General features: G+C 36.1%; 1 protein-coding gene across 2 annotated transcripts in view; it reads right to left on the bottom strand.

Moving 5' to 3' along the window:
- LOC131152865 (signal recognition particle subunit SRP54, chloroplastic) overlaps positions 1 to 18,163 on the bottom strand; it is a 41,779-nt gene that overhangs the window by 10,826 nt on the left and 12,790 nt on the right. The window lies entirely within an intron of this gene.

The following is an 18,163-nucleotide window of genomic DNA, read 5'->3' as shown; positions in this document are numbered from 1 at the left end:
GCGCTAAACCATGTTTTGTTTGTAGTTGTGTGCTTGTTCAATCTCTTCATGTACAAGACGATGTGGCACGTGATAGACAGCAGTACATAGCTTGATATACATTGTTGAGCCTAGCTCTTGCCAATTAAGCTTTTGGGCTAATTAGTAATTTGAGATGGTATCAGAGCCATGGTTGACAAAAAATCCTAGGTTAAATTCTTGTGCACATTTAATTTTTCTGCTTGTTGAATTGGCCTTAGTTGGATGTTTTAATTCCTATAATGGGTTTCATTCAGTGTTTGTTTTCTACGCAATGTGCAGGGGAGTGTAAAGATTGATGCACTGTTGGCCTACAATCTAACAGCTTAAGCTTCAAGGTCAAGTTGTGAATTGGTAATGTATAAGTTCAGCTCATTATCTTAAAAAATATGAAGGATGAAAAACTACTGCATTTTTTGCATGGAACAGTAGACCAAATAAGGTTGAGGGTTCATTCCTAGTGTACCTATCAAAAAAGATGCTTATAAAAGCATGTTGTTTTTCTATCACAGGCACAACCTACAGGTGGAGATCATGGCGTGTATTGAGAACATCAAGCAAGGAACCAAATACCAGCAATAAAAACATGATGCATTAGAATATTTATTGGAATGATACTTCCCTTCTTGTGACGAAAATACGAAAACTATAATGAATGAGGAAAAGAAAAATTAGAGATCAACTTGTCAGCATCATAGCTGATTAGCGTCAAAGTTGCGTAATTAAGTATTTAAATGCATTAATTAAATGTCACTATTTTAATTAAATACTTAATTATGTCCCATATTTTAATCAGTGAGCTCGTTTGATAATTTAAGATAATTATTCCATTTTTGTCAAAAAATTTACGGACCTTCATGCTTTGTTATTGCAGGATAATTTTTAAAATTTAAAAATTGAAGCATGTGAAACCGGGCCATGTACGTGACAGGGAGACGCCGCGTGTATGTGAAGATGAGACCCATGCAAGCCACGTGAAGAGGATCGGGCCATGTGGGGATTGGAGCTTTAAATAAAGGCCGTGTGTGCACTGGACTTCAACAAGGATGGGCTAGGCACTGGAGGCTTGGCGTGTACGTGCATAAGTGAAGAGGCCCGTGCGTGAAGCTCTTGTGAGTGGGCTTTGAAAAGAAGAGTGTGTGTGAGGTGCAAGCAAAATGAAGACAAAACACAACGAAAAAAAAAAGGAAGCTGGGCCGGGTCCTTGATGTGACCCAGCCATGCAATTCAAACACTAGCCATGTATGTGTGAGTTAAGTGAGGTGCTGGGCGCTGGCAGAGGGAATTCCATGCAGGTGTTTTTGCTGGCTAGAAAGAGTGAGGCGCTGGGGGAGTGAGGGCAAAAAAGGAAAAGCAAAAAGGTAAAAAGAAAGAAAGGGGGTAGCTAGGAAAGAAGGAGGAAGCTAGGGTTTTTTTGGGGGGAGTGTGTTGCGTGTGGGAAGCTTGGAGCAGGCAGCATTGGAAGCTGCGCCGCTGGAGACCTTTGCTGCTGCCCGTGGAGACCTTTGCTGCTGTGGCTCTCCTCTCCAACTCCATCTCTCTCTCTCTCTCTCTCTTCTTCTCTTTAATTAAATGTTTTGTTAAATTGTTATTTATTGTTCTTTGACTTTTCAATAGATATTTTTTTGTGTTGGTTGAGTTATTTACTATATTGAGCACTTTATTTAAAGTTAATGTTGAATATTGTATTGGTGGGTTTAATTTGTTTTTATTTTTGCTTTCTCTCTCAACTTGTTTATTTGTTTGAATACTTGTTTTAATGGATTGTTGGAGTAGTTTAATGTTAGACTGAGTATTAAATGTTACTTTATTGTTGAGTATGTTCATTAGATTAAATTAAATTCTTGTCTTTTATTTTGTTATTTTAGAAGCTTCAAGGTTGAAAAACTTAGTTGTTTTAATTTGTTGTCCCCTTTTTTATTGGTGGAATGGGTTATTGTGGAATTGATTTGAACCGAAAATTTTGTTTAAATCTCTCATATTCTCTCTCTTTCCTTCATGGTGTTTAGTTGTTTTACTCTAGTTAATGTCATGTTAAATGTCTTGATGTAGTTTTTTTTACTAGCTTAAATTTGGCCATTTTCATTTTAGAGTTCTTTGAGTTTATCTATTGTTAGGTTTAGTTTATTTATTTAGTTGAGCTTTATTTATTATCTAGCTTAGTCTATTTTCATTTAGTTGAGTCATTGTTAGGTTCGGTTTATGTCTACCTATCGTAGGATCTATCTATTTTGTCTAAGTCACTATCATGTAGAGTCGGTTCATTATCCTTAAGTCATTATTGAAGTTTGATTTTAGTTATCTTTGTTTTGTTATTTGAATGTTTAATTAGTGAGTTGTTTGGCTGGTCTTATGCGTGTTAAATTTTTAGTTTAGGTTTTGCATCATTTCAATTTCATCACAAACTTTCAAAAATCCCAAGAAATTGAATCTAAACCATGTTTAGTAAATTTGTTTTCTTATTTTCTTTCCTTGTTTCGCGCTAGTTTAAAACTAATCTGCATTCCCTGAGGAAACGATCTGGCCCATTTGGGCTTAATTATTACACGACGTAGCTCCTATACTTGAGATAGCCCTAGTGCTATTCATTTTTAGAAGTGAGTCAAGTTTTTGGTGCCGTTACCGGGGCATGCCAGCTTTAATTTCAAAATTTGTGTTTTTCCAATTATTTTTGATTTTTAATTAAAAAATATGAAAAAAAAGTAAATAAAAAAATTAAAAAAATTGAAAAAGTTGAAAAAAATTGATCATGCTTGTTTGCGGCTGTGTTGGTGAATTTCTGTTGTGTTAGTATTTTTCCCTTTATTTTGCTTTTCTTCATGAAAAAAAAAAAAAAAAAAAAAAAGAGAAGAGTTTTGAAAAAAAAAATAATAATAATAATAAAAAATAAAAAATATGGCTACACCTGCACCGCGCACGCTTATGGATTTTTTGCAGCCTACATGCACAACTGCACCATCTTACACTGGTTTACCTAATGACGCACTTAATTTCATGATGCAATGCGGGAGGACGTCATTGATACCTTAACTTTACAGGACGGAATCTGAAAGTCCTTATCGGCACCTGACAGAGTTTGAGTTGACTTGCAATATTTTTTTCTCTCGTGCTAGAACTGATGAATTTACTAGACTTGATTTATTTCTTACCTTTTTGAAGGATTGGGCAAAGATGTGGTCTGATTCTTTAAGACCTCACTCTATCTTCAATTGGGCAGATATGGAGCGTGAATTTCTGCATAAGTTTTGTCCCTCACAGAGAACTCAATTTTTGAAAGAACAAATCATTCAGTTTATGCAGAAGGGTGACGAGACTTTTCGAGCTGGGAGAGGTTCAAGGATCTGTTAAGTACTTGTCCACATCACGGGTTTGAATCATGAAGGTTAGTCAATTATTTCTATACAGCTCTTACTCATGATTGCAAACAATTTGTCCAAACTATGTGCAATGGAGAACTCTTTAGTAAGGAACCGGATCAAGCACTATCATTCTTTGATTACTTAGCTGAAAGTGTCCGACAATGGAATACACGATACAATCAGGCACCTATGGTAGTACAAACTATCAACGCAATCAGTGGTGGAGGTAAATATGAGCCAACATATTATCTAGACGCTCCTCCGCCTTAGTATCAGCCACATCAAATCTATCAGAGCTACGCACTTCCAGAATTTCAACCTAATGAAGCTTCTGTTTCACCGACGACATCTTTTGGGGATAGCATGGCATAGGTGGCTAATACACTTCTGGAATATATGCAAATTAATAATCAGACCATGAATGAATTGCGGGACACCATTAATGAGTTGAGCACACAGTTGAATATCTTAGAAAAAGGGAAATTTTCGGTAGAACCTCGGCCTAATCCTCAAGAATACCAGCACCAACAGCAACAAATACATAATATTTCTCTTGAGACAACAGAGGTCGTTATTACTTCGAGAAATGGAAAAGAAGTTTCCCAACCTGAGATACTCATTGACAGACACACAGTTGTCCCGGCACATGAAGTTATGACTGAGATAGATGAGGCCAAAGAAAAATCAGAGGAAGCGAGCCTAGAATTGAAGAAGTAAGTTAACGTGGAGATGGAGACCAATAAGGAGTATCAACCTGTGATACCTTACCCTCAGAGATTGACAGCCGTGGAACCATCCCTCCCTACTGGAGTAAATGTCAAGGAGTGCAATACTGAAGTAAATTCCGCATTGGTAAGGTGATGGGTACACCCGATAAAGAGGGTGAGCAGACTGGTGAACGTTTAATTTTCAAGGAACCAGGTAAAATTTTTAATGTTGATGCTTTTGAAGAACCAAAGGTAATTGCTCTGACAACTTTGCCTCAAAGACCGGTTCTTAAAGAAGTGAATTTCTTAGAAAATATACTGAATAAAGATCCTTTCTTATTAAAACAAGGAAGATAGTCTGCACATGTTTTGTCTGGTACCTTAGAACGCATTGATTTATTTGAGGCTAACTTTTGTACAGGTAACAAGACAAATTCATTTTGGTGATTCAAATTTGGAGAATTGTAGGTTCAATTTATAGACCTGCACCTACCAGATGAAATTCCTCCAGAGCCTCCGCCAGACAGACTGTGATATTTTTCTTTCCTTTCTTTTCATTTTATTTTACCTTGTTTTATTTTTAGTTAATTTTCGGGTACATTTTTTCCTTAATTTCAGTTTTTCTTTTCCTTTCCTTCTCTACCCAGGTACGCTCTACTTCCCCCTTTGCTTTCACATTGAGGACAATGTTCCACTTTAATTGGGGGGAGGAGAGCAGCGTGAGGTGGTGCTGCGCAGGACAGCAGAGGACTCTCGATCTCTCTCAGATTTTTAGCTATCTCTCTCTCTCCCTTGTTTCTTTGTTTTTTTCTTTACTTTATTGTTCTTTAAATACATTGTTTAGGTTTTCAAGTTTAATTTTTTTTTAGCCATTGTTTAAGTTTAGTTTATTTTTATTTAAGCCATCATTGAAGTTTAAGTTTAATTTATTTTTGTTTGAATCTATTTTCGAATTAAGTATTATTTTTTTTAAGTTATTGATTGGGTTAAGTTTAATTTTTTTTTGAGTTAACGTTTAATTGAGGATTTTATGGTTGAATATTTAATTTGAGTAATAAAGTTTTCATCTTTGGTCTCTTGTCCGAAATTTCAAACGTAAGATTTATTTCTTTGTCTGAATGTCATAGGATTGTTTTACTCATTTAATTTTGTTATTGTTTATTTTATTGTGTGGATGGATCATTGAGTAGAAATATTAGTTGTGTTGATTTTTCCATCATCTTTTTACCGTTACTCGTTTCTTGTTATTCATTTTATACGTATTAGCTTCTTAGTTTATCTTATGCGTTATTTTAATTTAGTCACAAACTCTCAAAATTCCAGAATTACGAATTTGAACTGTGTTCAGTAAAAATTTCTTTTCTTATTTTCTTTTAGGTTTACACAAAGTTTGGAATTAAACTGCATTCCCCGAGGAAACTATCTGACCTTTGGGCTAAATATTACATAACATAACTCCTATACTTGGGACAGCCTTTGCACTGCTCATTTTTAGAAGTGAGTCAATAGCATACACCACAAATGAAAAATGTAAAATTATTGTTGGAATTAATTTTAATAAGAAAACCAAATTCACCATCAACCAATGTAGATTAAGATTTAGACCATCCAAATCAATGAAAAATAGCAGAATTTGATATATAGGTGTGTACCGATCATGACAATAAAGAAAACACATCATAATGCAATCTAAGATTATAATGATCACTATTGAATAATAGGGTAAAACAGAAGAACTTAATCATAATAATAGGTCTCTCCTTCTACTTATAATGTATGTCAACTACATACATGACCATAATACTTTTACTAGGTCATCTTACTGACATAACACTATCACATACTAATAATTCTAAATGACCAAAATAACCATTAGCACTCCCCCTCAAGTCGGGGCATATAGATATCATATGCTCCTAGCTTTTTACAAATGAATTTAACAAGAGCAACTCCTAAGGCATTAGAATAAATCAGATCTGCACAAGTTTCTCCAAAACAAAGTGGCAATTAACTTCAACATATTTTGTCCACTCATAAAATATTGGGTTGGAGGCAATATGAAAAGCCATTGGTTATCACAGATCAACATCAATTCCATAGACCGAGAATGTGGTAAACCCAGTTCTTCAAACATTTTTTCGACCAAACAAGTACACATGTAGTGTAAGCCATGCCCTATACTTAAACTTAACCCCTGACTGAGCTACCATAATATGTGTCTTACTTTTCCAAGAAAACAAATTCACTTGTAGCAAAAGATATATCCAATCGAGTGACTATGAGATGATTCAACTTTCCGAGTCTCCAGTATTGTCTTGGGTTGGGCAACAAATCGCCCATATCTAGCACTAACTTACTCTTAGGGTGGATCAATGGATTTGGATCCTCCCAGCTTAGTCTCATCTAAAAGATCAAGAACATACTTCCTCTATGACATAATGATTCCTATATAAGATCTGGATATTTCTAGACATAAGAAATACTTCAATGGTCCCAAATCTTTGGTATGAAACATAGTTTATAAAAAAATTCATTAGGCTCTGGAGGCTTGGATAGCTTGATCATCACCACTAGTAATCATTTTTTCATCCACATACACAATAAACAGAACTATTGGATGCAGTATGACGATAAAATGTAGAACAATCTACTACACACCGTCAGAGGCCAAATTCTAATACTGAAACACTGAGTTGATGAACCATGCTTTAAGAGACTGTTTTAAACCATATAATGATTTCTTGAGTCGGCAAACTAAGCTTGCCAGTATTGTCTTGGGTTGGGCAACAAATCACCCATATCTAGCACTAACTTACTCTTAGGGTGGATCAATGGATTTGGATCCTCACAGCTTAGTCTCATCTAAAAGATTAAGAACATACTTCCTCTATGACATAATGATTACTATATAAGATCTGGATGTTTCTGTACATAAGAAATACTTCAATGGTCCCAAATCTTTGGTATGAAACATAGTTAATAAAAAAATTCATTAGGCTTTGGAGGCTTGGATAGCTTGATCATCACCACTAGTAATCATTTTGTCATCCACATACACAATAAACAGAATTATTGGATGAAGTATGGCGATAAAATGTAGAACAATCTACTACACACCGTCAGAGGCCAAATTCAAATATTGAAACACTGAGTCGATGAACCATGCTTTAAGAGACTGTTTTAAACCATATAATGATTTCTTGAGTCGACAAACTAAGCTTGCCCCCCTCCCCCCGGAGCAACAACTGGAGCAACAAACTCACGTGGTTGCTCCATATAAACCTCTTGACCATCATGTAGGAAAACATTTTTGACATATGACTGAGTAGAGACCTGTTAGAGGTTATATGTCTTTTAGTATTATTATTATTAAGTGTGTTAGTATGTTAATTAGTGAGAATTAGTAAGGGTGTTATTGTCATTATATGTATTTAAATTTGTATTATAAATAGAGGGAGAGACCTATCTTTAAGTTAGGTCATTCATTTTAATCAAATCTTAACATGGTATCATAGCATGATCCTATCCAAAACCTATTTCCCTCAGCCGTTGCCGAAAAACACCATTCCCTCCGTTGTTCTTCCCTAATCCACCTCCATCCCATACTAAATCACAAAACCAACCATACCCATAATAAAACCCCGCCCCTTGACGACCCAGCCCATAAAATCCCATCGCTTGAGGGAACTCCACGCGCCCCCACGCCTTGGCCAAATGTCTGCATGGCCGACCCCACGCATCGGCAATTGAGTGAAGTTATGGCATTTTTTTTCTTTTTTCTTTTTTTCTTTTGCCATGCTCTAATTCCTTCTTTAGACTATATTATCAATCCGTCAAACTCGTTTTTTGCTAAAAATTTCAACCTTTTTCTACCATGCACTCACGGTATTTTGTTAATTTTTGTTCAAGATTTGTGAAGGCTTCCTTGTGAGTTTTTTGGAGCCGTGGCAGCATACGTTCAGTTGTGAGGCTGTGGCAGTGCTATATCCGTTGGTGAGTTGCCCACCTCATCTGTGGTTGCGTCAGTGCTTCACATGGTTTGTGATTGTACCGATTATTGATTGTTCTTATTGTTTTTGGTGTGGTTGCTAATTTGTGAGTGCTGTGGCTGTGCTATATCTGTTGGTGTGTTGTTCACCTCATCCGTCGTTGTGTCAGTGCTTCACATATTTTGTGATTGTCCCGATAAGTTTTGAATGTTTGTGTTCTTTTTGGTGCGATTGCTGACTTGTGAGTGTTGGGATGGAATCTATGAATCCCAAAAATTTATTTCCTACATCACTGCCGCAAATAACAACTCAAAAGTTGGATGGAAAGAACTATGTTCAATGGTCTAAAGTTGTTCGGATTTATTTAGCAGGATTAGGAAAATTTGACCACTTGCTCCAATATGATTCTTCTGATGAGAAGAGAAAAGACAAGTGGGTTCAGGATTATGCCTTGATTGTTTCCCTTTTGTGGAATTAGATGGAGCCACAGATTGCACGGATGTGTATGCATCTAGATATGTGCAAGGAGATTTGGGATTATATCAAACTTCTATACTCCAGTAACATTACACGTATGTATGATTTATCCCAGGAGTACTTTTAGTTACAATAAGGAGATAGGAGCATTGCAGATTATTTTGGAGATATAAGGCGTATTCATGAAGATCTTAATGTCGTGCAACCTATAACTGCCAATGTTTGTGAGATGCAGAAGTAGAGGGAGCAGATGATAGTTCTCTGTGTTCGAGCAGGCTTGAGACCCGAGTTTGAGGCAACTCGGTCCCAAATACTTTGTAGTGCCAAGCTGACATCATTTGCTGATGTTTATTCTTGTGTCCTTCGTGCTTCCTTTAGCACGCATTTTCCTGCTCTTGCATCTCGCTCTAAGAGGACAGCCTTTGCTGCACAGAGTGATTCTAGTTCTCCACCAAACAACCGCAAAAATTATCGCGGTGGTTCGAGTAGTTATAGTGGTAAAGATGGACGAGGTAGAGGTACTCTTCACAAGTGCACTCATTGTGGACGGAATAATCATACTATTGAGCAGTGTTGGGATCTTTACCGCAAACTTTCACGTGTTGCCAATGCAGCCACCACTGACTTCATACCTTTGGGGGCAGCCAATGCAACCATAACCAACTCCATACTGTTGGGGTCGAGTGGAAGCAACGTACTGTATTCCAAGTTCTAGCAGTATCAAGCGCCATAACAAGCTTCTCTTCCCATTGCATCTCTTGCCCAAACAGGTAATCACACAATATGCCTATCATCCAGTACTCCTCGTGCTAGTCATTGGGTCATAGACTCTACGGCCACTGATCATATCACAAGTATACCTAGCTTTTTCTCCACTCAATATCCTATAAATTTACCTTGTGTTACTCTTGTTGATGGATCCACTATTGCAGTCTAGGAAATTGGGAATGTAAATCCCACTTTTTCTTTTTCTCTTCCTTCGATTTTATATATCCTCAAATTTCCTTTCAATCTTATGTCTGTTAGCAAAATTACTAAATCCATGAATTGTTCAATGACATTCTTCCCTCAAATTTGAAGACGAGGAAGACGATTGGCGGAGGGCGTGAAGTTGGTGGACTCTATCACATTGAGCCGCTATCTCCTTCCATTGCCTACACTCCTGCCGCCACACCTTTCCAAATTCATTGTCACCTGGGTCATCCTTCATTGGAAAAGTTAAAATGTTTTGTTCCTATTTTAAGTTTTGTGTCTAGTCTCAATTGTGAGTCCTGCTAGTTGGGAAAGCACCATCATGTTTCTTTTGTTTCTCGGGTCAATAAATGGGCTGCAAGCCCTTTTATGTTAGTTCATTCAAATGTTTGGGGTCCTAGTAGAGTTGTGTCCAAGTTGGGTTTCCGATACTTTGTAACCTTTGTAGATGATTATTTAATAATGACTTGTTATATTTAATAAAAATCGTTCTGAGTTATTTCATGTATTTTGTGCCTTTTGTTATGAAATAAAGACTCAATTTGGTTCGCTAGTTCAAATACTTTGAAGTAATAATGCTAGAGTTTTTCAGTGCACAATTCACTACTTAAATGACTTAGTTTGGTATTGTTCATCAATCATCTTGTGCCCACACTCTTCAATAAAATGGGATTGTAGAGCGGAAAATTAGAAATCTTCATGAAATTACTCTCACTTTGCTTTATCAAATGCATGTGCCTAAAGTGTTTTGGAATGATGCTATACTTACTGCTTGCTATCTTATCAACAAAATGGCATCCTCTATTCTTAGTGATAAAATTCCCTACTATATTCTCTTTCCTAATTCACCTTTATTTTCTTTTCCTCCTCATATATTTGGGCATGTGTCCTTCATTGATCAACTAACTCCTAGGGTGGATAAGTTGGATCCTCATGCTATAAAGTGTCTTTCTAGGCTACTCATATACTCAAAAGGGATATCGTTGTTATAATCTTGTGTTGCATCGCTTCTTTGTTTTTGCTGATGTTACCTTCTTTGAGTCTACACCTTACTACACCCAGTCACTGAGCGCTTTTGAGCTCAATGAGTCTCTTCCTTAGCCTAATCTTCCAGATTCTACGTTGATGTCCTTGCCTAACCAACCATATGAGTCTCCATGTAGTTTGAGTCCTTCTCATCGCCTTGATCATCCTAATTTGCAGGTGTATTCACAACAACGGCTCCAAGGAAGAGAGTCCCCTCTAGTTGCTACTACCACGCCTTTGGTTTTCTCGTCTGATGATCATACTTCCTATGATGCTGATCCTCCTATTGCTGTTTGGAAAGGTAAACGCATATGTACTCAACACCCTATTTCAAACTATGTTTCTCGTGACTCCCTATCACCCTCCTATTATTGTTTTGTTACTGCTTAATCATCTACTACCCTTCCTAAATCTATTTCGAAATCCTTAGCCCATTCAGGGAGGAGGGATGCTATGGTTGAAGAGATTAATGCTTTGCATTACAATGGAACTTGGGACTTGGTACCTCTTCCTCCTAACAAGTTTGTGGTTGGTTGTCGCTAGGTTTACACTGTGAAAGTCAACTCTGATAGTTTTGTGGCTCGTCTAAAGGCCCATCTTGTTGCTAAGGGATACACTCAGGTGTATGGTCCAGATTATTTTGATACTTTTTCTCCGATTGCCAAACTTAAATCAGTACGTCTATTCATCTCCTTTGCTACTACTTGTTACTGGACTTTGCATTAGTTAGATGTGAAAAATGTCTTCATGCATGGTGAACTTGAGGAGGTTTATATGGAGCAACCACCTGAGTTTGTTGCTTAAGGGGAGTTGGGCTTAGTGTGTCAGCTCAATAAGGCTTTATATGGTTTAAAATAGTCTCCCAGAGCATGGTTTGGTCGTTTTAGTGCTGTAATACTAGAGTTTGGTCTTCAACGGTGTGTTGTGGATCATTCCGTATTTTATCTTCATACTTCATCAAGTAGGATCCTTCTTGTTGTTTATGTGGATGATATCGTTATTACAGGTGATGATGATAAAGGTATTCAGGGTCTCAAACATTTTCTACAAACGAAATTTCAAACCAAAGATTTGGAACCGTTGAAATACTTCTTGGGTATAGAAGTATCTAGATCTCATATTGGAACTGTTGTGTCACAAAGGAAGTATGTTCTTGATCTGTTGGATGAAACTAGCTTGTTGGGATCTAAACCGGTTGATACACCCCATGGATCCTAACAGCAAGTTAATGTCGGATATGGTGATTTGCTACCTAATCCTGGACAATATCGAAGACTTGTTGGAAATTTGAATTACCTCACAATTACTCGGCTAGATATATCTTTTGCAACAAGTGTTTTGAGTCAATTTCTGGATTCTCCGAGGACAAGTCATTGGCACATAGTAATTCACATCTTGAGATATCTCAAAGGTGCACCTGGGAGAGGTCTTTTATATCGTGATTAGGGTCACACTTATATCCATGGATATACAAATGCATATTGGGCTGGATTGCGGAGATCCACCACTGGATATTGTATCTTGGTTGGTGGTAATTTGGTTTCTTGGAAAAGTAAGAAACAAACTATGGTGGCAAGGTAAGTGCTAAATCTGAATATAAAGCTATGACTCACTCTACCTGTGAACTTGTCTGGTAGAAGAACATGTTGGAAGAATTGGGTTTTCTGCATTCTTCGCCTATGAAGTTGATGTGTGATAATCAAGTTGCTTTTCATATTGCCTCCAACCCGGTCTTTCATGAGTGGACGAAGCACATTGAAGTTGATTGCCACTTTGTTTAGGAGAAACTTGTGCAGAAGCTCATTACCATCGCTTATGTGAAGTCGGACATGCAACTCACCAAAGCATTGGGGGGTGCTTGTGTTAAATTCATTTGTAACAAGCTAGGAGCTTACGACATTTATGCTCCAGCTTAAGGGGGAGTGTTAGAGGTTATATATGTCCTTTAGTATTATTATTATTATTGAATGTGTTAGTATGCTAATTAGTGAGAGTTAGTAAGGGTATTATTGTCATTAGAATGTATTTAAATTTGTATTATAAATAGAGGGAGAGAGTTAGGTAATTCATTTTAATTAAATCTTAACAAGGCCCATGACATGTGATTGCTAAGGAGATGAACAAATCGGAGAGCATAGTTGTTAGAATCTTACAACTCCTGATTCAATTCATTCGTATCATTTTCCACACCAATTTGATTCGAATCTTACTAGAATCTAAAAACAACTAAAATGTTGCCAAATATATCGATTCATCTTTTGAACCTAATGAATCGATCTAAATCCATAGATTCACAGGATTTTGTACCGGACTACCGGTCAATGCAGTCATATCTTGATAGACCTGACTAGTTTAAAACGCCCAAAATACCTTTTGTTTATTGCTTTTATTTTTATGGAATTACCTTCCTTTCCTTGTCTTGTGCTAAAGAAGAGGAGAAAATAGAAGTTTAGGTCTTATATTGCCTTCACAAAACCATTGTCCACTATTTGAGGAGGATAGTGCTCTACAATTAAAAAGAAGGGGGCAAAACACTCATTAACTAAGATGGTATTCATTGTGTTTTTTAGATTCAAAATTTGGTTTTTTTTTTTAGTACCTTGCTCAATTATTATCAATTTTTTAAAGTTGATTATTTTTTTCTTCTTAATTCGAGAAAGAAAATGCATGAAATATTATTTTTTAAATTGTTGATAAACACAATTTCAGTTTTTTATTATTTCTTGATTCCTTCCTTTAAACACAAGTTCATTTTTCTTGACTCATTCCCTTACTTTTCATTTGTTTACGGAAAGCATACACATGAAATATGATTTTTTTAATTATCAAAATTTAAATGTAATTTTACTATTTTGCTTCCTTGTTCATATATCAATATATGCATGCAATTTCAAATTTATTTTGGAAAATTGTACAATACTTACGATTCAATTTGATTCTTGATTCTCGATTCCCAAACTTGGAATGTCTATTCAACATTCAAATCTCAGTTTGACAACTATGCCAAAGAGAATGTGTATGACTAATCCAAACTGTATACTTGAGTACATCCCTTAGCAACAAGGCGGACAATCAAATAAGCCACAGAACCATCTAGATCAGCTGTCACAGTAGACACCCAACAACAACCAACCATAGACTTATTAGGAGGAAGAGGTACCAAATCCCAAGTATCATTATCCTATAGCATTTCTTCAACAATTGCAGTCCTCTACCTAGAAGGGATAGGCTTTTGAAATAGATTTTGATGGGCAAAAGGAGACAAAGTGCTAACAAAACAGTAATATCAGGGTGACAAGAAATCATAACAAGCGGAAGGGATTGAATGTTGGGTACAAGTGTGTTTACCTTTCTAAACAACAATAGGAGGATCAACATTTTAGGAAATAGGATCATCTAACATGAAAACTAGAGATGTATAAGGAGAAATTGGAGGAGGCTTTGCTCCCTTGAGTTGCCATGTGTACATATGCAAATTGGAATGATTCAAGCGATGAGAAGGATTCAAACTAGATGAAAATGTAGGAGGACTAAGCAAAGATACAAGGTTAGGACTTGGAAGGCTAGGCATAGGAAGGGACTCATCAAGGTCAACAGAACTCAAGGACTCACAATAGCATCACAGACTCAAAAAAGGTGACATAATTAGGAATAGAAAATTGATGTAAAGTAGGGCTATAACATCAATATGCCTTCTGAGTATGGAATAGCCTATAAAAATACATTTGATAGCATGAGGATCCAACTTATCCATTCCTTGACTTAATCAATGGACAAAGGACATACATCCAAATATACCAGGAGGAATTGAAACAAAGGAGCCTTAAGGAGAGGATTATAGAGCAAGTAGTGAGTGCGACATCACTTCGAAAATTTCAAAAACTTTGAGGGCATTCATTTGATACAAGTTATGAGTGACCAAGAGAATATGCCTGCTTTTTTGCTGTGTAACACCATTTTGCTGTGGAGTGTGGGCACAAGAAGACACATGGATCATATACTGTAGTTAGTTGTATTGGTAGTGAACTCCACTTGTGATGCACTTAATGTCCGAATTTTTTCACATAGCCAGTCCCAAGCCCGGGTAAAGGAGGAGGGTTGCGTTAGGTAGTTGACAGCTAGTGTAAAATTTGTTAGATCACTATGATATGAATCCTTACCGAATATTTGCTAGGGCATCCCATACGAGCGACACGATGCACTTGTACCACCCGGGTGTAGCGAAAAGTGAGCGAGGGTGGGCTAGGCCATCGCCCCGAAGCGACACGTCGTGCCGGCGCTCGGGCACGGCGTCAAATATGCGAGGGTTCCTGCATCATTCTGGACGTAGGTAGGTACAAACGTTAGTTTAGGAAACTAGGATTAGATTAGCAACTTGGAATATAGGGACACTTACGGGTAAAAGCATGGAAATTGTGGATACAATTATCAGAAGAAGAGTTAAGATAATTTGCCTTCAAGAAACTAAGTGGGTGGGAGAGAAAGCTAGAGAAATTGATAAATCAGAATTTAAACTTTGGTACACTGGAAAAGAAAAGCATAAGAATGGAGTAGGAATTATTATAGACAAAAACTTAAAAGATAGCGTTGTTGATGTAAATAAAGTAGGGGATAGAATTATAAAAATCAAGATGATATTAGGACAAGAGATAATAAATATCATTAGTGCTTATGCTCCTCACGTTAGCTTAGCAAAAAATCTTAACAGACAATTTTGGAGATATGGATAGATACAAGGCATATCAGGAATAGAGAAAATATTTATAGGAGGAGATCTAAATGGACACATTGGAAGGGATAATAAAGATTATGAGAGGATGCATAGAGGATATGGACATGGGGACAAAAATGAGCCTGGGGAGATGATCTTAGACTTCACCATGTCATATGATTTTAGTATAATGAATATTTGCTTTAAGAAGAGAGAAGAACACTTAATAACCTTTAAAAGTGGACAAAACAAAAGTCAAATAGATTTTTTTTAATTAGGAGGGTAGATCGTTTATCATGCAAGGATCGTAAAGTTATTCCAGGTGAAAGCCTAACCACACAATATAGAGCCTTTGTGTTAGATATATGTATTAAAAAATGGAAGAAAGAGGATAAAATAAACTAGTATAAGAGAACTAGGTGGTGGAACCTAAAAGGAGAAAATATAATAAAATTTAATGATAAAATGATCAAAGATGGGGATTGGGCTATAGAGGATGGGATAGATACAAATACTATTTGGAGTAGATTAGCTAGCTCTATTAAAAAAATAACAAAAGAGATTTTAGGTGAATCAAGAGGAAGATTCTCAAATAGCAAAGAAAGTTGGTTGTGGGATAAGGATGTACAAAAAGCCATAAAGACAAAAAGAATTTGGTATAAAACGTGGCAAAAATGTAGAAACAGGGATAACTTTGAAAAGTATAAACAGACAAGAAAAGATGCAAAAAATGTCGTTAGTGAAGCTAAATATAGATCATTTAATAGTTTGTATGATAGATTAGTTACAAAAGAAAGGGAAAAAGATATATTTAAACTTGCTAAAACTAGAGAAAGGAAGAGTAAGGACTTAAGAAAAGTAAAATGTATAAAAAGTGAGGATGATATCGTCTTGGTTAAGGACAAAGACATTAAAGAAAGATGGCGAAGTTACTTTAGTAAGTTGTTTAATGAAAACCAAATAGAAGGCTTAAACATAGAATTGTCACATAAGGAAAAGACTAAAAATATGAGATTTATTCGCAAAATTAGAATTAATGAAGTTAAGTTTGCACTAAAAAAGATGAAAAATGGGAAAGCTATGGGACCACATAACATCCCAATTGAAATTTGGAAATGCTTAGGTGATAACAGATTTATATGGTTAACTAATTTATTAAATACAATTATAAAAACTAAGAAAATGCTAGATGAATGGAGGAAAATCACTTTAATACTTATATGCAAAAATAAAGGAGATATTTAAAATTGTAATAACTATTGTGGAATTAAACTTATGAGTCATATGATGAAACTATAGGAAAGGGTAGTTAAACAAAGATTAAGGTTAGAAACGAAGGTCTCAAAAAATAAAATTGTTTTTATGCCTAAGAGATCTACCACAGAAGCTATATATCTTTTAAAAAGATTAATGGAAAAGTTTAGGGAAAAGAAGAGGGACTTGCATATGATATTTATTGACCTTGAGAAAGCATATGATAGGATACCTAGGGAAGTTCTATAGTGGGTTTTAGAAAAAAAAAGGTGTATTTTAGGAAAAAAAAAAAAAAAAGGTGTATGTAATAGGTATACTGATGTCATTAAGGATATGTACGATGGAGTAATGACTAGTGTAAGGACTATAGATGGAAAAACTAGAGAATTTCCAATCACCATAAGTGTACATCAATGATCTGCTTTGAGTCCTTATCTTTTTGCTTTAGTGATGGACCAATTGACTAAGAGTATTCAAAAGGAGATTCCATGGTGTATGTTGTTTGTAGATGATATTGTATTAATTGATGAAACTAGGGACGAAGTAGAGGCTAAGTTAGAATTATGGAGAGAAGCTTTGAAATCTAGAAACTTTAGGATAAGTAGAAATAAGGTAGAATATATGAAATGTAATTTTAGTAATGACAGGAGGAATATTGGAGACAAAGTTAAACTTGATGATGAAGAAATAAATAGCACTTGTAGATTTCGATACCTTGGATCTATTATACAAGCTGAAGGAGAAATTGAAGATGATGTAATGCATAGAAGCAGGTTGGGTAAAATGGAGGAGTTCTTCAAGCGTGCTCTGTGATTGTAAAATACCCTTAAAATTGAAAGGGAAGTTTTATAGGACAGCTATAAGACTATGTTATATGGATTGGAATGTTGGGCGACGAAGAAACATAATATCCAAAAAATAAAAGTTGGATGAGAATGCTTAGATAGATGAGTGGTATAACATTGAAAGATAAATTAAGGAATGAACATATTCGCGGTAAGTTAGGTGTAGCTCGTGTAGAAGATAAGATAAGGAGGGACGACTCAAATGGTATGAATACTTGCAACGTAGGCCGCATAGTGCACCAGTGAGGAAGAGTGAGGTAGTTACTGTTGGGGGTAGTAGAAGAGGTAGGGGTAGACCTAAAATAACTTGGGAGGAGATAACGAGTAAAGATTTGATATCCCTGAATCTGTCAAAAGAAATGGTCCATGATCGCATAAATTGGCGGAAAAGGATTCATATAGCCGACCCCACCTAGTGGGACTTAAGGCTTGGTTTTGTTGTTGTTAGTGTTGTTGTAGTTGTATTGATAGTGAATTGGGTACTAAAGTACTCCTTAGCGTCATCACTATAATGTATCTTGACTAGCATATCAAGCTAGGTCCTTATTTGAGAACAAAAGCACACAAGATATTAAACAAACCATAATGATATTTCATTAAATGCAACCAAGTGATCTTGGAGTAGTCATCAGCAAATGTAACAAAGTACCCAAATCCCAACTTTGATGTGACACAAATAGGGCTTCAAACATCATAATGGACTAACATGAAAGGGCTAATCACCCATTTATTGACTTGGGAAGCAAAGGGAATACGATGATGTGCTCCCTATTGAAAATACTAACACTAAATATTAAACATAATT

The sequence above is a fragment of the Malania oleifera genome, chromosome 1 (genome assembly GCF_029873635.1).
Source record: "Malania oleifera isolate guangnan ecotype guangnan chromosome 1, ASM2987363v1, whole genome shotgun sequence".
Taxonomy (NCBI): domain Eukaryota; kingdom Viridiplantae; phylum Streptophyta; class Magnoliopsida; order Santalales; family Ximeniaceae; genus Malania; species Malania oleifera.
Note: the sequence above shows the minus strand (reverse complement) of the source record. Positions and strands in the feature narration are given on the sequence as shown.